A 23206-nucleotide genomic window follows, 5' to 3' on the forward strand; every position below is an offset into this window, starting at 1 on the left:
ACATCCTACGCATAGGATGTATTTTTCATCAAAATGACATGAAACTTGTTCTGTGTGTTTTCCTTGGCCTATGGAACATGGCCATGTTTTTGGATTTGAATTTGGACAAGATTTGATAGGTCTATGGCCTTGTGTGGTGTTTTTGGGCTCAAAAAGTGTATCTTGAAGGTGTTGGGGATCAAAATTGATTAGAATGGCTTCAAACTTGATATATGGGCTCCTGATGATGAGGTGATTGGATCTGGAATGATAAAACTTCCCTTGCATGTCAAAAAAGTCAAATAGACATCCTACGCGTAGGATGTCTATCTCATCATTTTTTGCTTCTGACCACACAGATTGGTTGTTGATGTGTTGGTGAATGTGTTGTGCAAGTTTCATTGGATTTGGACAAGATTTGGTTGGTCTATGGCCCATTATTGCCTCTATAACCTAACTTTGCGTTTTTCCATGCATATGAGGTCAAACTTGGTCCAAATGTGATGAAACTTGGTGGATAGCTTGTAAATGTAATTCAGAACATGTGCATGATGAAAAATGTTGGAGTTTGTGCCCAAAAGTGCCCTTGAGACATCCTACGTGTAGGATGTCTCCTGGTGATTTTTCCATTGCTGGTGCTCACAGTGCTTGCCCTTTGCCCCCCCTAAGTCCCTTTTGAGCCTAATTTCAACAAAAAAGTCAAATGGATAGAGAATAACTCCCTGTGTGGACTTCAGAGCCTCGCAGCCATTTTCTGACTTTTGGAGTGCTTTTTGGCAATGAAATTTCTTGATGTTGGTCTCCATAGCTTCCCGATCCCTCGGGGATCCTTGCCGTATGGTTTTTGTCGACTTTGGCTTCACCGGAGCTCCATTTGGCAATTTGTCTCCCTAGAAGCACCCGTGGTTGCGTTTACATACCTTTGATGATTTGTGGTGGTCTACCACCATAGGACTTGGTTGTTGATGGTCTAGAAAAGCCGCTCGTGAAGTTTGGTGGCAAATGGACTTGCGGTTTGGCCGCAAGTGCAATTTGACGCTTTGTGAGTTTGATGCCGTTTCTGAAGTTTAGTGCCGCTTTGGGTCATGCGGGTCATATAGATTTGTCGAGCATGTCAAGATGCTCCTACCCATGAATTTTGATAGCATTTGGTCGCCGTTTCGCCGATTTCCCATCTAGTGGCCTCTTGCGGGTTTCTGGGAATTAGGGTTTTTTCCGATGTTTTCCTACTGCCTTTGGCCATCCAGGATTGGTCTCCTAGACTAGGGTAAGCTGCCAATGAAGTCTTGTTGCTTTTGGGTTAGTCTTTAGGCCGCCGTCTCTACCTGTAGGTCTCTACCGCTCGCTTTGTGTGTGACCCCTACGCTAGTTTTCGCGACATAATGACAAGCATGCGCGAAAAGCTCAAGGTGGTGAGCCTACCTCTCATGTATGGAGCTCCTCGGGTAGTCGTGCGCATCGTAGAAGCTGCTGGAAGGTCGACCCGCTCTAGGTGGCAGAAGCTCTCTCCACAAAGTCAATAGTGAGAATGAGCTAAAAATGGGGTGAAAATTTCTTATAATGGAGGTCCCCGAACTACTTTTCATGAAATTTGACATGTGCTCCTATCTTTTCGCGAGATGTGGTTTAGGCTCAAAAATTTCTTGATTTGGACTCCATTTGCTCTGTTTACCATAAATTTGGCATTTCGGTCAAAATCTGGCCAAAACACGCTTTCAGCTCCAGTCTCATAATTGCACCCCCACTGCACCATAGGTTGTCCTATAGTCACTGATCATCCCCATATTTTTTGTTTTTCATTACGACTGTTTTTCACCTGCTTTTTGTATTTTTGAAGTTCTTCTGCCAAAAATTAGCAAAATTAAAAGGAAAATAGCAAATCAAACCCAAAAAATCCCCAAAAATCATAATTAATCACAAACACAATCACCAATCATTATATAAACTTGCATGCAATTTTTATGGCCGGATTTCTCCGTTTTACCAATATTTTGCCTGAAAAATGGCTATTTCTACTTATGTACACACACCTAGGGGCTTGATTTGGCGTTTGGCCCCATATACCTGTAGCTTCATGCTGTATAAGGGCATATGTACTTGGGTTACTCCAGAAAATTTTGCAATCAAACAACCACCCTTAAAATAGTCGAAAATCATGCCCTTTTTGGGTGTTTCTGTTATTGGTTCCGCATTTGAGAGTGCCTCTAGAAAACCTCCCCCCCTCCTAGCCGGAGTCCTCCCGGACGACAAGGTATCGCCTCGGAGTATGTGCCGTGCATAGGTTGAAAAAGTTGTGCTAATGCCTGGCCAATTAATGTGGCGCTACTTTATGCATACTCGGTCAATGCATGGAAAAATTAATGTTGTGCAAGAGAAGGGAATAAGCAAGATGCTTATTGGCATTCGCCGTTGAGGTTTCCTGCTTTCTTTGCAAGTAACAGTTGTAACTCTATTGCTCTCTCTTTAATTGTTTGTTTTGCAAACGGCAATTGCTTTGCCGACACTGTTGATGGAGTCGTGTTGTTTCTAAGGATAGAATTGGCTGGGCCGTAATGGTTATGGGCCATATTGTCATTGCTTTCCATTGGTATTTTGTTGCTGCCGGTTTTTGTAGATGGTTTGGCATTTTCTTGTTTGCCACTGGTTTGTTTTTTATTGGTATGCACATATGTCATTTCTCCTTTTTGAAATGCATTTGTCTGCCTTCTGTTGTTGCTTGTACTAAAGGGAGTTCCTTTTGCTTTTGCTTTGGTATCCAAATGTGAGTGACATTTGGGTTATTGCTAAGCATTTTTTTTGGGATCCATATCTATGTTATTCCTTTGGTTTGTGGTTGAACCATCTGCTTTGTTGAAATTTTGTTGTTACATTGTTGTTTGTCCGCCATGGCATTTCTATCCTTCCGTAACTTGTATGCCAAACCCCATACTTGTTTTCCTTGTGTTGGTAACCTAGATCTTTGCATTGCAGCCGATGACTTCATATGTCTGTAATTAGCATGGTTGGCTTTTACCTGATTGTTGGTCTTGGGTATCATGTTGTTCTTTAATGGCATTTGTGCTTTTGGCTTTGTTTCTCGTGATTGCATGGCTTGCAGTTGATCATGCTGGTATTGCTAAGCAAAAGCTATCACCTGTTGTTCAAGTGCATCCTGAATTTTGACTGCCTTTGCTTTCCAATCTATCTGCACATTGTACTCTTTTTGCCAAGGTTGCCCCAGCATCATTGTGTGTTGTGTGCTTTCATCTGTCACCACATAGAATTTGTGTGGGTAAAGATATTGATGTATCTGTACATGCAATATAGTCCATACCAATGTTTTCAATGGGTGTGATGTGCTACTTTCCAGTACTTGAGGAGTAGGATGAATTTGACCTGTGACTTTGAGGTGTTGGTATAATCCGTAAAGATCAAATTTGCTTGAGCTCCCGAATCAAGCAAGGCTGTCGTTTCAACTTGATTGCTGCCCACTTTGACCTCAATTATTGCTCCATTGTTTCTTCATCCAACTTCGCCAGTCGAATGGCATTGATTCGCAATGGTGGTCCACTTTGTTGTTGTTGTTGCATAAGCCGTCTTTTTGCAATGCGTTCTTGTGCTTTAGCTTGAGCTTCTTCTCGTACTCTCTGTTTTTACTTCATTCTTTGTTTTCCTTGATGAATTTGTTGGAGCATCTCCTGTGTGAGCGGTAGATGATACCTCTTCAGTCGACATCCACTAATCCAATTTGGCATTTCTTCACCTGCTAATGTAGCAAGCTTGACAGCTCCACTTTGTGATAGATCACTAATCACAAATGGTCCCATCCCTCGCTTTTTAAGTTTCTTGGCATGTTGCTTCAAGGTATAAACAAGTATGTAATCACCTGTTTTGAACTCTTTGATACGCACATGTTTGCCAAAAATTCTTTTTGTCTTCTCCTTTTAGCATAGATTGAAGCAATAGCTCGTAAGCGGAGTTCATCTAGCTTTTCAAGATCATCAATTCTTGAAGAGAGCTCATGCCCTGTCCATTCTAAGCTTTTTGCTACTCGTAGAGTTGGAATTAAAAACTCTATGGGTAGTATAGCATTTAGGCCAAACACCATGTTGTATGGTGTTGTTCCTATTGATGTTTTGTAAGCTACCCTTTATGCCCATAGTGTTGAGTGTAGCTGTTGATCCCAATCTGTTCTTGATTCTGACACTATTTTAGTGAGAACCGTGCATAGGGTTTTATTTGTGGCCTCAGCTTGCCCATTGACCTATGGATGGTATGGTGCAGATTTCCTATGAATGACCATGAACTCCTCTAGCAGATATTCAATGACTTCATTGAGAAAATGTGTTCCACGGTCACTGGCAATTTCTATTGGTAACCCGTAACGTACAAAAACATTCTCATACAAAAATTGTGCCGTGGTGCGTGCATCAGCTTTTTGTGTTGCTTTGGCTTCGACCCATTTTGTGAGATAGTCCGTAGAGACAATGATATATTGGGTATGGGTGCGATATGCAGGGGGTGATATAGGTCCCTCAAAATCAATGCCCCATTTTGCAAATGCTCTTGCTCCCATCATTGGCCGTAATGGCATCTCATCTCTTTTTAATGGCACCTGGGTGAGTTGACATGCGTCACAACGTTTTACAAACTCTTCAGCATCCATGTGCAATGTAGGCCACCAAATTCCTACGGTTAAGACAATTTTTGTCGTCTTATCACCCGAAAAATAGCCTCCAGTTATTCTGCTATGTGCATGTTCTAGAATCAGCAGGTATTCGCTTTCACTTGCACAGATTCTAAGTTGATTGTCCTTACCTCGCTTATAGAGTTGGTTCCCAATTAACTGAAAGTCACGAGCTTCCAGCTCTATAGCTTTTTTCCGTGCTCTTGTGATGTTCTCAGAGAACGTCCTGGTGGTTAAGAAGTCAATGATATATTGACTCCATGTAGGTGCTATGATTACCTGAAACAAAGTTGCGTGATCCACTCATCGTTTGGCACTACATATAGTACAATTGGTAACATAAGAATGTGTGTCCGCATACATAGTTGGCCAATAAACCCCTAACTGTTTCAGTATTTGGTGTGTCTTCACTGTTGAACAATGAAATGCACAACCCTGGACATGTGCCTCTTCAAGGTAGCACTCGAATTCTTCCGGATTTATACATAATCGTAGGATTAGGTCCGATCCAAGATGATACAGCCGTCCTGCTATCAACTGGAAGTTTTTTGTTTGTCGAATTGTTTGATGTTTGGATCTGCATTCCGTATTATCAAACCCACTTCCAAAGGAAAGAACGCTAACAATTTCCTGAGACCATTTGGGTACCATTTCAATGTTGAAAAGATAAGCATCTGGTATGTCATCATCTACTCCTTCAGGAGCTTCCCCATTGTGTATCCTTGAAAGATAATCCGCTCGTAGATGGGTTTTACCCTTTTTGACCACCACTGTGAAGTCAAATTCTAGCAATATAATAAACCAACATACGATTCTCCCTATATTGCAAGGTTTATTTACCAGGTACAAAAGAGCTTGATGATCTGTGAAGAACACAAATTTAATTGCAAGCAAATAATGCCAAAATTTCTTTACAGAATAAATCATTCCTAACCCTTCCCGCTCGGTGGTTGTGTAGTTCTTTTCCGCACTGTTTAACTGTCGGCTCGCATAGCAAACCGGAAAATCCATTGTTTCGTCTCCGGGTTGAGCTAGAATACTTCCAATGACATATGCTGAAGCATCAATGTGCACATGGAATATCTTTTCCCAATCTGGTGCCTTTAGTATAGGTGTTGATATAAGGTTTTCCTTCAGCTTTTGGAATGAAGTTTCACACTCCTCGGTCCACTCGAAATTGACTAGCAAACGATATAGAGGTTGTGCGATAACCGCATACATGTATATGAATCTTCGATAATATCCGCAGTGTCCCATGAAGGATTGCACTTGTTTCACATTAGTAGGCCTGGGTAGGTCTACAATGACTTTGACTTTGTCTAGGTCAGTGGTTATGCCATTTCTTGAGACAATGTGTCCTAAGATTCGTCCTTGCTTAACCATGAATACACACTTTTCCGGGTTAAGACAGATTTTGATATGTCTTGCACTTTTCAAAGACCTTTTGCAAATGGTCAATATGTTCCTCTCGTAGAAGAGAGTGTACACACAGGTCATCCATGTAAATTTCTAAAAATATTCTTAGGTATTCCTTGAATGTGTGAGTCATTAACCTTTGGAAAGTGGGTGGTGCATTAGTTAAGCCAAAATGACATAACTCGATACGTGTAAATCCCCCATTCTGTGGCAAACGCTGTTTTGTGTTGATCCTCCCTTGCTATTGTCAGTTGGTTGTATCCTGAAAACCCATCCAGAAAGGAATAAGCGCGTTTCCTGGCCACTCGCTCAAGTACATGTTCTGTAATTGGCAAGGGATAATTATCCCTTATGGTTGCTGCATTCACCTTCTTGAGGTTTACACACACTCGCAGTTTTCCATTCTTTTTGGGAACTACCACAATGGGTGACACCCAATCTGTATGTTCAATCTCATAGATGAATTCAGCTTCCATCAGTTTATCAATCTCTTCTTTGATTCGTTTAGCAAATGTGTCATTATATGTATAAGGATGTTGTTTGCTAGGTTTTGCATCCGATTTCAAAGGAATTGTATGTTGGCATATCAATGGATTAACTCCTTTGAGGTCTTTATAGGACCACACGAACACATCTTTATACTTCTTGAGAAGTTGTGTTAGCTGTTCTTCCTCCTCAGGCTCTAAATCGTTAGCTATATAGACCGGTTGAGGCTTTTCACCTGGTTCTGCGAGGTCTATCGTTTTTGCATTTTCAGGCCCATCGTAAGATTCTTGGTTGGTTCTTTCCCTGACTGGTGGTGTCATGATGATTTTTCTGTCCTGGATGGTAAATTTTCGATAGTGTGATGGTACGTTCATGTTTCCCTTTTCTGACTCCCCTTTACCATCACTATCTTCTTCAGTAGTCCATATCTCTCTCAAAGACCGTTTCAATTCTTGGTATTTCTATTTACGCTCCAGTTTGGTCCACTCTTGGTCTTTTGTTGTTTCTTTTTTTTATTTTTGAGATTTTTGTGATTTTGTTTCGTTTTTAGCTTTTTGTATCTGTTTTATTTCCTCTCGCGTTCTTTCTTTTTGATTTTTTGAGAATCTTTCTGATATTTGATCTTTTACACAATCCTCTGCTTTTACAAGCATCAAATGGTGAGTTTTACCTTTTATCCTGGGCATCAGGTTCTCTCTCGCTTTGTTTCTTGCTCGTTTCCTACTATAGCGTTCTTGGCGTCTAGGGTGTTGATTAGCAAAATCATAAATCTTGATATTCTTGGTTTCATTTCCACGCCCACTTGAGGTGTCTGAACACTCATTATCTGCATCATCATTTACTTCCAAATGTTCAAAGGAGTTGTAAAACTCTTCTTGTTCTGATGGTTCTACCGTCTCTTTTTCTGGTATAATGCTTACAATGTAATAGGGTAACACATCATAGCCATCCTTATCGCAAAATTTTGTTGTTGGAATGTCGGTAATGGTACAGACATCCAATGTTGCTAGTATGTGTTCCCATTCTAGAGGTTCCAAGGCATCTTTAGGAAAAGGTTCCAAAATATACTCTTTGTCTTCAATTGCTCTTTCCAAGACGCATTCCTCTCTTCTTAAGCTTCCACAATGTGAAGCTCCGCACATCCATAGCTCTTTTGGTTGCCCTAACCATGATGGGAGTTCTGATCCTGCTACTGTAGCCGAATCAAACTCTTCCACAGGTGTTTGGTTCACATCTTTGTAACTATGGTCTTTCAGGTGTATTTTAGTTGTTGTCTCACCATGTCTGAGGTATATGTGTTCATAACCCCAATCTTGGACCATCTTCAATTGTTGCATGAATGGTCGTCCCAAGATGATCTCATAATTTTTCTTTTTGTCGAAATCGACTATTGGAAATGATGCTCATACTCGATTCCGCACGAAGTGACAATCACTTTTTCTAAGAGTCCTAGAGGCTTCTCCATGAACCCATCTGTCGATTGCAGTTTCATTCTTGTAGCCCTCAAAGCTAGTTTTCCCCATTTTTTCCAGATTTCCTTGGTGTCGATAGCAACTCCCGCTCCACTGTCAAGAATAGCTTTCGAAACTACTCCTTGGAATTCTACTGGTAGTGTGGTGTTTCCATCTTCTCCCTCACAATATTCTCCAACCTTTTTCAATGGTACTGGCCTAGTGTTCAGTTAAGGCCTGTCCAACTCTCTGATCCCTTCTTGTAGCTTCAAGGTGGGGTCTTTCACTCCAAATTTTTCTAGGCATTTTCCTACTGTGGTCCACATGTTTGGCCTTAACCTTAGGAGTTCTGCTAACGTGATTGTGCATGTCACCGGGGTGGATAACAACTCAATCAATCCTTGCGAATCCATCACCTTGTTAGAAGAAAGTCTTTGAGATGGGATTTCTCTCACTTCCGGCTTGGCTTCGTACTCTCCCAGGTAAGAGGGTAAAGTTCTCAACGAGTCTGGTTGGTTGTGCCCCGAACTAATTGATCCTTGGTCTCTAACCTTGTGAATGTATCTCAAAGTTCATTTGCGACCTTGCCTCAAATTCTTCAATAGGAGGTAATATCACATTATTTTCTTTTATCGTGCTATTCATGTGGTTACTCATCCTATTAGCCTCATTGGCCTCACGGATTTGCTTCCACAGATCGTCTAGACCGTTACAGTCCTTACCCATTTCTGCCAATATTTTAGGCTGGAACCCGTCACTTGTCCCATCTGTGGTATGTGGCACTATGATAGGCTCTCCTCTGGACTCATAGGCATTAGTGAGTCTTTCCTTTGTTTCCACATGTTTCTCTAAAGTTGGTTGGATAGGGGTTGGAGCTGGTGCCTCATGCCAATTTGCAGGTTTACACAGCGGGTCTTCCATCAATGATTGAGCTGTTTTGATCATCTTTTTACACATATCCAACCTCTGTTTTTCTATTTCTGCATATGGATAAGTCATCCACCTTTGCTCCTGGGTTCGGTTCTTTTTAAGTCGAGCTTCATAAGCTTTTAGAAGCGCATCCAACTGCTCATTCACCTTGTCTGCCAGTATAGATCCTCCTGATCCTGCACTTTTGGGCTCTGCTATTTTCTTAGGTGCTATGGTTGCTGTGGTGTGTGATCTTAGGCTAGCTAGATCCTCTAACCACTCCAACCTGTCCTTTGTATGTTTCAACTCCTCGGATAGGGCTGTTTGCTCTCGTTCTTTCCTGGCTTTCCTACGCGCCTTTCTAGCTTTCCAAGTGCTTCTCTGATTTCTCGTTTCTGAACCTTGGGCGTCGGTTTTTGGTTCTTCAACTATGGGTTCGTTCGTCCTTCTTTGAGCTTGGGCTCGTGTGACCTCCTGAATAGGTATGATTGTTTCATTTTCCGATCCTCCACTGGAAGGTACTGTTTCTAACATGTTCAAGGTGGTTTTTGCTCCTTTGCTCGGGTTTTTAGGGCAATCGGGAATCAAATGAGTAATTCCACATTCTGGGCAATATGCATTGACTCGAATGATCTCATCATGAGGACAGTCTCTCAGCCAATGGTCTCCACCACACTTGTAACAGGGTCCCTTGGGTTGTTGAGGTGCTCCTTGAGCTCCTCTTTGTTGGTAAGCATGTCTCTGTCCGCCCATGCCTCCATTGTCTATGAACAACAATGTTCGTTCATCTAAGCTATATCTTCCTTCTCTTGCTGCCTGTGTAGCAGTTGGTGGTCATGTATTTCCTTTCATGCTCCATGGTTCTGGTGTTGACGGTTCTTTCGGTGGATAATAGACAGGGTTTTCCACATATCCATTGGGATCTTCATACTATGCATGCATAGGCACCAAAGCCTTATCCTCTGATTCAGTTACTGTTGGTGTATATCTTATACCAAATGGTCGTAATCCTGGTAGGGGTGGTTGTTGCCCCAACACCGGTTGTGGTCTTTGTACACGTACAGGTCCTGGTAAGTTGCCTGCTTGATATCTAGGCATCGGTGGAACTTGAGGGGAAGCTACTGGAGCTTGGGGAGCGTAAGGTCTCTCTCTCACATATCCTTTGTTATAATAACATTCCTCGGTCCCATGGTTTGTCCATTTTTGTTCAATAGCACACCACTTGGGCTGTTTAGCCTGGGGTTTGGCGTACAAGTTGATCTTTTTTAGCACTTCATCTACAAGCTGCTCCTGGTTTACCGCTACTTCTCCTTTCGGTGCTGTCTTAGAAGACTTGCTTCCACTTTGTTGTGAAGACGATTCGTCATCAAGGTCCTTGAACTCTCCTTCTTTGTAGACTGCACAATTGTCCACAAGGTAAAGAGCCTCCTTGGTCAACTCATTCAACGTCGTGCTCCTCTTCATATGTAAGTCTTTCTGGAGATCTTCATTCCTTAGTCCTTGGATGAATATCAGCATAAGTCTGGACTGAGTTGGCAGTTTTCAACAGGACAGGACTTAACATATCTTTTTAGTCTTAGGGCTGCCTTTCGTACAGATTCTCCATCTTTCTGTTTGAATTTATGGATCTGTGAGACGGTATTATGAGCTATTCCCCTTTGAGAGAATTCCTCGATAAACTCGTCAAACACTTCCTCCATCGACTCAAAGTCTCTACGCTCCACATAGTCAAACCAAGTGGCAGCATCATCCTCTAGGGTTAGTACAAACCCTGCAAATTGGGTAGAAAAATCTAACACCTCTTCAGCTCTAATTACACGCACAAAGGCTGCTACATGATCTCTTGGGTCTTTGCTTCCTGCGTATTTCTTGTTTACCCATTTTTGCGCTTGAGAAGGTCTAATTCTTCGATGGTCTACAAACCTCATCATTGGATCCCCCCGTCCTAGTCGATATACCTCCTCAGGCCTTTTGTAATAGGCTGGTTCCTCTCCCAGTGGTGCTCCTAAGCCATAATTTCTAATGGTTCTCGCTGGAGGTGGTTCTTTCCTTCGAGCTCGTTCTATGGGTGGTCCTCCAGGCTCTGTTGACCCTTGAGTCTTTGGCTTGCTCTCTGTCTGATACCTTGAATAGAGTGGTGGTTCTTGAAAATCCCTGTGCCCTCGTGCGGCTTGATAACCATCTTGGTTTTGGTCTGGTTCCATTGTTGCACTCTACTGAAGCCATGCCTGCAATGATGGCTGGTTTGCTGGTTGGTCTTGGTTGTTGAATGCTTGCGGTCGGGTGGAATGTGAGGCTCTTGGCACTTCCTCAGGGGCATATGCTGATGCTTCTGGACCTATTGTCCTCTCTACCTCCTCTGGGAGAATACGTTGGTGTTCTCGCCCATATCTATCAACAAAAACTATACCCTTTCCCGTAGCAGTTTCATAAGACAATAAGTAAAGAGCCTTGTCTTTGCTTAATTCATTTACGTATGGTTCTTTGCTATGAAAGTAAGAGACTATACCCTCACTCTCATGTTTGTAGATTCCCACGTTCTCATTATAAGTTGGAACCCTGGTTGTTTTCTTATCATACATAAAAATAGCTCCGGGCCGATCAATGTTTGGTGGCGGTTCTTGAGTTTCTGAAACCATTTTTCCTTTCGCCACATTATCTCCATATCTGTTGTAATCTTCAGGGTTACTAACTATTAAATAGTGGTTCCCCTTTTCGTCTCGGAATCTATCTCCATCATCATACACTCGGATTATCTCCAATCTTTGAGTTGGCCTCTCTTCGATACAAATGCACTTGCAGCCTCGATAGTCAGAATAGACTAGGGCTTCGCTCGAATTTGTTCCCTCTAAGAAGATCACCGTGAGCTTGGAATCATTCAAAGGATTTTGGGAGGTGCTTCCTCCTCGCATAGGTCCATCATAGGTGAAACCTCCTAGCTGTTGACTACCCATCATGAAGAAAGATTTGACTGACGAAGTGTCAGTATCACTACCTTCCTCAATAATCGGTGCTAGCAGATCTAGCCTTGCCTGAGCTACACTCTCTTCGATGGACACTAAGCTACTTTGGTCACATGCCACCTTCTGGTCTCTAACAATGTATCTTCCTGATCTTAAATTCATCAAACTTATCAATGCAATTTATCACAAATCCAACCACTCACCTATCAAAGGGTCAATTTCTACACAACTTCTTGCTTTGTTGCTGAATATATCTGTACACAAGTGTTTTAATTTCGGCAATCGAATCAAAGCATTTATCTGCTAGAGGTTATCTTAGTAATGATTGGTATAACTGGAGAGTTAATCCCAACCACTACTGTATTTTATACAGTACTAATGTTCTAGATTAGGTTTGCTAGTCTGAAACAGTACTACCCTCAGATGTTGGTCAATTTACGCGAAAAAGTCTGAATTCAATCTTTGCTTCGTCAAATGGGAAAACAAGGTCCAAATTCACTTCTGAGAGAAGTTCTGGAACCCCTAAGCCAAATAGAATCTCATTGTCTATGCCAGGTCAAATTTTCTTTGCAGTATGCCTCAATAGACATCCTACGCGTAGGATGTCTCCTGCTGTGTTTTGCCTGGAATTTTGCACTGTGGTTTCCCCTTGTTGTGTTGATCTTACAGCTGCTTTTACTTTTTGATTTGGACACCTATTAACTGGTCAATGAGTCAGAAATCTGTTCCTACAGCCTGTTGCTGATATTGATCAGTCTAATGAACTCCAAATTGGACCAAAATTGACTAGGAGGCTTGCCTTAGGCTATACAACACCTAGCTATGCTCACTGTCAAAGTCTGGCTTCAATTTGTTGCTTTAGACATCCTACGCATAGGATGTCTTTTTTATCAGAATGGCTTCAAACTCAAAGCCCAGGCTCTCCTTGAGTTGCTGATCACTTTGGTATACTCAAAATTTAGTTTGGAGTCCAAAATCACTCAAAAGACATCCTACACGTAGGATGTCTTTTTGGCCTGTTTGACCCCAGACTTGTCCCACAGCTTCCCCTTGATGTCAGTAACCCAGTGGTATGCTTAGATTTTGGTTTGGATGTCAAAAGTCTCAATTTTCAGCTGTTCTTGCCTTTTTCAATCAAAAGTGCTAAAGTCCACTTTGAATCAAATTTTCTCACCCAAATGAGGTGAAACCCCTTTCAGCCACTCAATATATCATGCAAGACATGCTCCTGCAGCCATCTTGTGGTTTTGGTCTCAAAATAATGTTTTGGTACTATTTGGGTAGGATGTCTGGCAATTTCAGTCTATCTGGCCTTATCCTGTCAAGATATGGTCAAATTTCCACTTTCCTCTTGAAGTTAGGGTAAACCCTACCTTCTGAACACACTGATCAACTCAAAATCCCAAAATTCCTCCCAGATTAGCCTGTAGACATCCTACGCGTAGGATGCCTTCTGGCTTAAAATTAAAAAATTTTCTGACAGGAATGCTCCTGATGCTCTGTAGATCTATTAGAAACACTCACAGTAACTTTTGGACTTCAATTAGGCTTTCAAACACACTTTTACGTCTTTTACAAACTTGTAATGACTTTACCAAGCAAGTGTGCATGCATGAAATGCTCTAGATCCTGAATCATGATGTCCTACTTACCCTACTCCTATCTAGCATGTGAAATGGTGATAATGGTGTTTTTGGTTGCTTTTTGGCCTCTCCGAACTCTGAAGCTCTCCTCTCACCGCTTCTACCACTCCAACTCCTACTCTAGAACTCGACTACCACCTAAAACTACCTAAGTCTACCTTATCTACCTAAGTCGAAGGATCTAGGCCAGGCACACGCTTCCTAGACTCCCTCTAAGACCTAGAGAGTCCTCCACCCTCTGATCCTATCTAAATGTAAAATGAGACTCTTGGCAAGCCAAAAATCCCAATCCTCAAGGATTAGTCTCGGTCACCTACCTAAGCTTTTCGTCCCCGGCAGTGGCGCCAATGATGGATGGATACGCCGCGACGGACGTCAGCACAGCGAGAACTCACCTAACATGTAATGTCAGCTAAGGACGAAGATCAACCCGCAGGCACGTGGAAGCAAGTATAAGGTGTCAACATACACTCGACCAACTCCTAACTAATTCCTACAAAGGTCTCTACCAATTGTCTAAGTCACAGCCTTCAAGAGTGTATAAGAGGAAACTTCCTACAACGCTTTCTAGAGTCGAACACCCATCAAGCAATCTCGAAACACCATAGAACTTGAAGGAGATCCTACTAATACCAATAGGTCGCTCTCCCTAAGGTCTATGAACAAAAATCCTGACCCAAAACACCTGGTGCAGAAACACGTAGGATGTCTGGCCGAAATCCGTAGGTCTTCATTTCCAAAATCTAAAGTGCCTAATGTGTAGTTCTACTCAATGTGAACGCGTGGATATGCTTCAATGAAAAATCGGACAACGTATGCTCACCCAAACACCCGATGAAGCTTGTAGAAGGAGCTCACAAGACCGGACCGTACACGCGCAATGTAGGTATCGGCGCGTAGCTCTCCTCGGAGGTAACACGCTTCACTTCTCCACACTCGATTCCGACCACCGGAGCACACGTAGCGTCAAGATGAAGCTCACTCTCTCTCTCTCTCTCTCTCTCGTACACAGTACGCTCACTCACAGACTTCAAAACTTGTTTTAAAATGACAAAAGGTTTTTTCATTAAGGTCGAAAAGTGGTATATAGACCTTACAATTTCTCAAACCCTAAAGTTCCAAAATCAACCATCTACTTAATCTAACTATCAAAATTGGGATACAATCTGGAAACTTTTGTAAGTCCCAATAATTACAAGGTGAAAAATCAAGTTTTCCTCAATGAATGAATAATTACAAAAAGAATAATCTTCCGAATAGTTAGATTCCGTGGGGTGTGTCTAGCTTCTAATACTAGGTTGCAACAAGCTATGGACAACCCTACTTTGCAAGCTGAAGTTACTCATCAACACCTTCATGCTTATGTGATTTCCCTTCCTCTCTAAGAGGAGAGAGAGAGCTTAGGAGGCCTCTTGATGAGACTCCCAGAAGAAGACTCTCTCCCATAAGAGAGGAGGAATCCAAAGAGCGAGAAAGGAGTGAATCACTAAGTTCCTCAAAGATGTGGTTCCACAAAGATGGCGGTCTAAACGATCACCAACTCTTCTCAAGAGAAAACGGTCAACCCATAGTCCTTCTCTTCGTCACTCCGAAAGGGAAGAGAGGAAACAAAGGAAGAAAAAGGCAAGAAAGTGGTCACCCTCTTCTCCTTGTTCTTCACCATCCTCCTCTCCGACGAAAGCAACAATTATTCTCCTAGAGAATACAAGAGGAGAGGACATCGCAAATCCTACTCTTCATGGAGTAGGTCCCAAAAGCTCAAGAAATTCAAAGAGGGAGGAAATAGTATCTCTTTTCTTACCTATGATGAAACCTTTGGTGCTACCGACAAAGTATTGGCCTTCATCCAACAATTTGATGTGGCCTTTGGAGACGAGGGCTTCACAGAATCCTCCATGCTATTTTATGTAGCTATGCACTTCCAGAAATATGCTTGTCAATGGTGGGCTAGCCTTCGTGGCAAGGCGAAGCCCCAAAAACATGGAAAACTCTACGAGTTTCCATCATAAAGAAAATCCTTGCAAGCAATGCAAAGGACAAAGTGCTTATTGAATGGCAGAGTTTGAAGATGCTCTCCAACGAGTCTATCCATAAATATGTGGACAAGTTTTGGGATTTACATCTCAAGGCTACTGTCTTTCAAAAGATAGACTTTGCCGAGGAAAAGAAACAATTTTGTGCGAGATTACCTGAAGAAATGGCTGAGTATGTAAACTCTCAATGGCTTGTTTCTATCACCGAAGTAATCCTTCGCACATCAATTTCCAACCAGGGGCTAAAAGGAATGCCAAGCCCATGGAAAACAAAGAGCAAAATGATGCAAAGGGAAAAAAAATGCCCAAAACTCGTCCCACGGCAATTCCAACAACAACAATCCGTCCAAGGAGAAGGGAGTTTAGAAAGGTAAAAATAAAATCTCTCCTAAAGATCTAGAAGCTTTTTGTAAGGACCACGAATGTTTTAAGTGTGGGAAGCAAGGATATGGCTACCGTTCTTTTCCCAAAAGAAATGCCTGCAATGAGACTTCTCCACAATCGAAGCTCCAAAATAGGATGCTCATTGCAAAGGATCACCTCTCTCCTATGCTTGAGGAAAGGTAAGGGATCATGATGCCTTCATTCTGTTTGACCCTGGCTCTACTCACAATTCGTATCCACGGAGCTGGCCACCAAGTTAGGCATTCAAGCTCATGAGATGGAAGAATTTGTTGTAGCCAATGGAGCCTTCAAGGGGCAAAAAGCCGCAGTTATTCCCCTGATTGGGAAATTGGGGCTTCATGTCCAAGGCTATGTTGACAAAGAAGATTTCTTCATCTCTCCTCTCAAGCATGAAGATGTCATCCTAGGGGCACCATGGTTTGATCGTATGGCTATTAATGTAAAGTTCCTTGAAAGAAGGTTGTATTTCAAATATATGGAAAAGAACATAGATGCTAATGATCCTGGTCGTACCATACCCCTTGTAAATTCTCCTACTTTTGACAAATCAATGAGAAGCTCATTTTCTATGTACTTGATTTTCTTCAAGGTCCTATTGTTTTATCAAATGAAGATGATAGGAATCAAGAACAATTAGACTTGTGTAATTTTCTAAATGGATTCCGATATGTTTTTATCAATGATATTCCTTTGGACTTATCTCCAAAACGAGGGGATGATGACCATCAAGATCCTACCAGGAATCTCACCGCCTAACAAGCCTCCTTATCAAGTTTCCCAAGCTCAATAAGAGGAGATCATGAGGACCATTACATGACTTAACAAAGAAAAAAGTTAAGTACTTATGGACTGCTAAAGAGAAAAATTATTTTGACAAGCTCAAAGAGAAGCTTACCTCTCAACCAGTCCTTATTCTTTCGGATCTCTCAAAGTCATTTGAGGTCCAATGTGATGCTTGTGGTGATTTCCTTGGAGCAGTATTGCTTCAAGAAGGGCATGCCATAGCATATGAGAGCCAAAGACTCAATATGATGAAAAGGTCTTGGACATATATGAAAAAGATATTTTAGTTGTTCTACATGCCCTAGACACATGAAAGCACTATCTATTGGGGACTCCATTTATTTTGCAAACGGACCACCAAAGTCTCAAGTACTTCATGACGCAAACCAAGTTCTTCCACAAACAAATGAGATGGGAAAATTTTCTTTTGCAATTTTATTTTCATATTTCTCACATTGCTGGTAAGCACAATCAAGTGGCCGATGCACTTTCATGATGGCCAAGAGTCAATGTGGTGTCTATAGCAACTCGCAATGATCTATCTTCTATGATAGATGAGTATGCTACTGACCCTAACTTTAAAGATGTAATGTCAATCCTTGCATTGGGGAAGAAAGAAGACCCATTCACCTTGCAGATCCATCATGTCAAATAGAGATCCTAGAATGACCAGTAATTTTTGGAAAGGTCTCTTTGAAAATCTAGGTACAAGATTGAATTTCTCTTGGGCCTATCACCCACAAATGGATGGCCAAAGAAGTGAGATATCCAATCCTACGATATCGATCTACTAAAGACTTATGTTACAGAAGTAGATCAACACTCACAATGGAAAAAAGTACTTACCTCTTGTAGAGTATACGTATAATAATATTGCCCATACTACTATGGGGAAGGCACCTTTTGAAATCATAGAGGGAAGACCTAAAAGTACCTTGCTACTTAAATTACATGGGAAGATCTTCGTTGCTGATGAGTATTGCCGTCACCAACAAGAATATCTTCAAAAGATTAAGGAGGTTTTATACATCTCTCAACAAAGACAAAAGATTGCTCCTCATAAGCATAGAAGGGCCTTAACGTTCAAAGAAAATGATTGGGTCTTACTCAAGTTTCCCAACGCTCAATTAAGGCAAACGACGGGCAAAAATCCTACGGGCCATCAAAAGTACTATGCTAAGCTAGCAAAAAGATACTATGGTTCTTTTCGAATCTTGAAGCTAATCAATGACACAGCTTATCAACTCAAGTTTCCAAACCATTGGCTCATACACAATGATTTTCATGTGAGCCTACTTAAGACCTACCAAGGAGAGCCACCAAATGAACCAATTATTGAAGACCCCCCAAAAATCAAGGACCAAGAAGAGGTGCTACAACCCGAAGCTATTCTTTGGCATGAAGACAATGTGCTACGGCATGGTAAGGTTATTCGATGATATCTTATTAAATTAAAAAATTATCCTTTTGAAGATGCTAGATGGATGCAAGGCATATAGCTTAAGGATAGTATGAACCTTGTCAATGCTTACAATGCTACAAGTAGGGTAAGAAAATGTAAATGTTTCTTTAAATATCAATGTTTTTCTCTTATAAGACTAAATATCTTTTTATTGTGTACAAATTTAAGTAGTATGCATGCTTACAATCATGTTTGTGATGACGACGTATCTCAAACACCAAGTAGAATTTGTCACTCTACTGTGGGAGGATGAAATGGACTCAAGAGCAGACATGCTTGCGGCAACTAGGTCTCCCAAGCCCCAAATGGATTAGTCATCCATCTTGGAATGATTTCGTAGGGGTAAAAAGGGATCCTCTACCCGCTAAAAAACATTGACTAATGACTAAGGCTTCATCTCTTCTACCTCATAGTCGAGGATTACTATGATTTTAAGAGAGAGGTATTGTCATAAAATCTAATATCTAACGAACCCAAATGATTTTCTTAAATTAAACTGATCATTTAATGTGGGAGAATAAACGAGAACAAGGGTTAGAATATAGACATGCGCTTATGGATCTATCTTAACATGGGGCAAAGGTTAAAGAGATCCAAATGAGAGATGGCCTGTCAAAGAGCAAGGCTAGATAGTGGAGCTTAAAGACCTTAGGACTAGCTTCATTACAGACTTCAAATGTTAGTGTTAAAAGTACTTTAACTTTAGGCAATCTAGGGATGTGCTTGAGGTGGGAACTCGGCCCAAGCTTGAGGTGCTTGTCCTGCTTGCTCACTAAGGTGCTTGAGGTGCTTGTCGTGCTTGCTGACTAAGGTGCTAAGGTGATCCACGACTAAGGTTCTTGAGGGGTTAAGGTGTTTCAAAAAGTCAAACTAGATCCCTACTCAAGGGGAGGCGAGCCCTCATTGTAGGCCGGGCATGAGAGAGAACACACACACCCTCACACAAGGTAAGCCTATTGTAAAGAAGCAACAAGGACACATGTCAAGTTCCTATCCATGTTGCCCTCATTGTGTGCCTAGAGACTATTGGTTGGCCCCTCAAGGGGTCCAATGATAACTCATCTAATTAAATTAATTATTTATGCATTTATTAAGTCCTCTCTCTCAAAGGGGAAATGGGGACACTTGTCCCAAGGCTAGCATGGTTGCTTGATATACACTCTGCATGTGATTGGCTAAGCTTGTAGGGGTCCAATCAATTTGAAGCTTGAGCTACAATGAGGGGTCTTGACCAAGGAAGCTAGGGGCTTGCTTGCAGGGTATACACGCGCGCACGCACTCACACACACACGTACACACACTGTATTACTTACCTTTAAAGAATCCGTAGCATATTTGACACCTTGGATTCTACTAAAACATGCTTCCTAATGAGGCGGTCCGGGGCGGGCAACAAGAAGAGTGGCCTCTAGACACCCTTCAAGGCTCCCGTGCTACTCAATGGGGCTGGGGCACAACACACAACAAACCCACAGCCAAATCCCAACTACACAAGGGGCACCACCTAGTTTAAGAGCGAACTAGGACGCAAAAGAGGAGAATCGTTAGAGCAACCCACAAACAAGCAAGGAATTTACACTAACCCTAACACCAATGAAATACTCTCACACCCTAAAACACGAGAGAGAGAGAGAGAGAGAGAGAGAGAGAGAGAGAGAGAGAGAGAGAGAGAGAGAGAGAGATAGTGCTTGGGCTGCTTTGAAACGTATCGGCAATGATCAAGCAAACACAACTATATATTTAAGAAAGAGAGAGAAAGGGGGAGGGGGTGCTTGTTGCATTAATACCTTCTTACAAATCTGTCATGACAAATCAAAGTGAGATTAGTACTTGTTCAACATAGCTTGCGTAAATTTCACCACAACACATCACAAGAAAAGCCACCCCAATCACTGTCTTAAGGCCAGGGGAGTCCTCTCCACCCTGTCGCCCTCTTACAGTATGTGGGATTTATGGCTAGATTGATGACAACACATGAGACAAGCTATCAAGAACTTAACAAAAAAACACCAAGACACTTACGCATCATTGTTGTCCATTACTTCACGTTGGAAGGGAGACAAAGTATCCAAGCTTAGTCCAAATCCACCCTCCTTGATTCAGCGAATGTTGGGCTTACACTAGTAGGAGAAATGATATATTTCCTACTCTCAATTGAATGATCACTCTCTCTCTTACAATGGCATAGAGTTCCCTTGCTAATCCCCTATTACAACACATGCACATGCATAAGACAATGAGCTTCCACTCAAGAGCTCCTTCTAGAGAGGTTGAGCTTGGCTTCTCAAGCTATAGCATAGTGCTCTTGCTTATGGCTCCCCCTTTGTGCTAGCTACACCCTCCTTTTATAGCAATTTTGAAGGCTAGGGTTACTCCTCTAACCATGGTTGGGTTAGATTTTCAGCAATTTATCTAATTTCTTTTGCTTGGAATTATCAAGAAGTTGGTGAGGAAAGAGAGAGGAGAGAAATGAAGGTGATAGGACTTTTCATAGTGGGTTAGTGTTAGTAGAGTTAGTATTAATTTACAAATGGAATTGGATATTTACAATGGGAGTATCCACGTAGGATACAAATAAGGAAGAAAAAAAACTCTTAAGAGGTAAGAAAAGGTGGCTTTCTTACAAGGTTGATGCTCCAAGTGTCTTGAGTAGGGCCGATTTTGACGCCTGTTGACGGTCCACTAGCTTTGACGGTACATTTTTCTCCACTCTTGACCTTCCTTGAGAGACAAGATAATTGAAGCTGAGTAATCAACCACCATGATGCTGTCTTTTAAGAGAAGAGGCTGAATTTTGTGGTTTTTTTGATAGATATGGGTAAATTGGAGGAGGAAAAATGAGACTAGGTGGTCAATTTTGGAATGGAATTGTGTGTGGGAGGTATGAGTTCACGATGGTTTCTCTTATTCTTCAAGGTTGAGGAGAAGGTGAGTAGTGTGCAGAGAGGAGTGGTGAGAGAGATGGGGATGATGAGTGGAGAAGTGTGTGTGAAAGAGGAAAATAATAAAGTGGAAGAGAGAGTGTGGCTGCATAGCATGGGAAAACTGGGGTCCACTAAAAACATCATAGCTCACAGCTCGTAGCTCAAAAAAATATGAAAAACTTTGAGGCAAAAGTTCAGCCCACGAGCTACAACTTTTGTTTGTATCACCTTTTCAAATTCGGAGAGCAAGTGAACTTTAAAAATTCAGCAAAACCGACCGTTTTTTTCCACTGCAAGGTCCTTGTGGGGTCCTTCTTTGGATGATTCTTTTGAATACCTCCAAGAGTGAGCCCTCCATAGTGCATGTATGCATGCCACCTACCCTTGACCTTATTTGGTAGGTCTATAATTGAAGATATTGTTGAGATTAGGATATAAGTGAATAGTACAACTAAGAAAATCAAATATTGAGGGGTCTAAAAAATATGTACATGTCAAATATAAATAATATAAGTGGAAAAAATATAAAGGGGTCAAAAGAAATCTCTCTCATTATGAGGCTACCATAAAAAGATAAATATTTTTGGTGTTCTAATTTTTTAGAAAAAAAAAAATAGATGTAAGAAGGGAAAAATCAAAATAGTGAAAAAATATACACATAAATAAAACTAGTTTTTTTGGATTTTTGTTGGGGTGGAGTTACACCAAATATAAGAGAAGCTTACATGAAAATATTTCTATATGGAATAAAGAGTATGAAAAATGGTAAGAAAAAATTGTGGTAATGGTGAGGCAATGTACAGAGCATAAATAACACACACCTAGGTAGAAATATTTAAATAAATACCAAAATAATTATGAAAAAATCTTTTATTTAGGCCCTATATATAAAGAAATATTTACATACGCATGGGCCATAATATACTTTTTTATTATTATTATTATTATTATTATTTTTTTTTTTGGCTCAACTAGCCCAATGACTAGCTAATTGAGGGATTTTTAAGAAGATATGGGAAAAGTCCCGTGACTCACGCACGCCTATGTACAGTGAAATGGTAGGGATAGCCACAGTGTTTGGGTGATTTTGGTAGGGTGAGGTAACTCACTGTGGTAATTACAAAGAGCCGAAAAAACGGCTATCATTAGCCCTCCCCCTGGATGATGGTATATTCATGTACCATCATAGAGCATCTTTTCCAAAGAGAGTGCTTCAGAGTCCTTGACAAGATCTTCATTGTTTGGCCCCTCAGAATTTTGGCTGGAGTTACAGTCATGCTTCATGTAACAATACTTACATGAGACAGCGGCCTTTGGACAGATCTTTGGTAGATCCTTTGGTAGAAGGCGACTCAAATAGGGCTTCAAGCGATACCCGTTTACCTTTCTGGAGTGCTCTTTACCATTCAAGTCCATAAGCTGATAGTAACTAGAATTGAAAGCCTTCTTGACTATGTATGGCCCTTGCCATCTAGTTTCAAACTTGGCATCAAAACGATTGTCAAGTCGATTGTCATACCTTAGCACAAGCTCTCCTTCCTTGATGCCTTTGTCCTTCAGTTTCTTATCGTGCGTTTCTTTCTCTTGTGTGGCTTTCCTCTTGTAGCACTCATATGCTGCTTCTCTTTTCCACTCAAGCTCAGCTAAGGTAAGAAGTCGATCCATCCATGCTTCTTGATCATCTTGTGCTGATTTGCCATGAAGTCGCATTGTTGGAATGTTTAGTTCAATTGGCTGTAAAGCCTCTTGACCATAGACCAAGTGAAATGGTGTGAACTCCGTGGCTTCCCTATATGTGGTTCGATACGCCCACAAGGCACCATCCAAGAAGTCATCCCACAACTTTGTCTTGTTTTTCACCATCTTTCTAATGATGCCTGCAATGACACCATAAGCTTTTTCTACCAAACCATTTGATTGGGGATAGTAGGGTGTACTGTGACGATGTAGAATGTGAAGTTCTTCACAGACTTCTGTGAGAAATCCCTTTCTAAACCCTGGACCATTATCAGAAACAATCTCCAAAGGTGTGCCAAATCTACAACAAATGTGAGTGTAGACGAATTTGCTCACTGTCCTCTCATTT

Source organism: Adiantum capillus-veneris, chromosome 15, assembly GCF_014529385.1.
Source record: "Adiantum capillus-veneris isolate H3 chromosome 15, ASM1452938v2, whole genome shotgun sequence".
NCBI lineage: Eukaryota > Viridiplantae > Streptophyta > Polypodiopsida > Polypodiales > Pteridaceae > Adiantum > Adiantum capillus-veneris.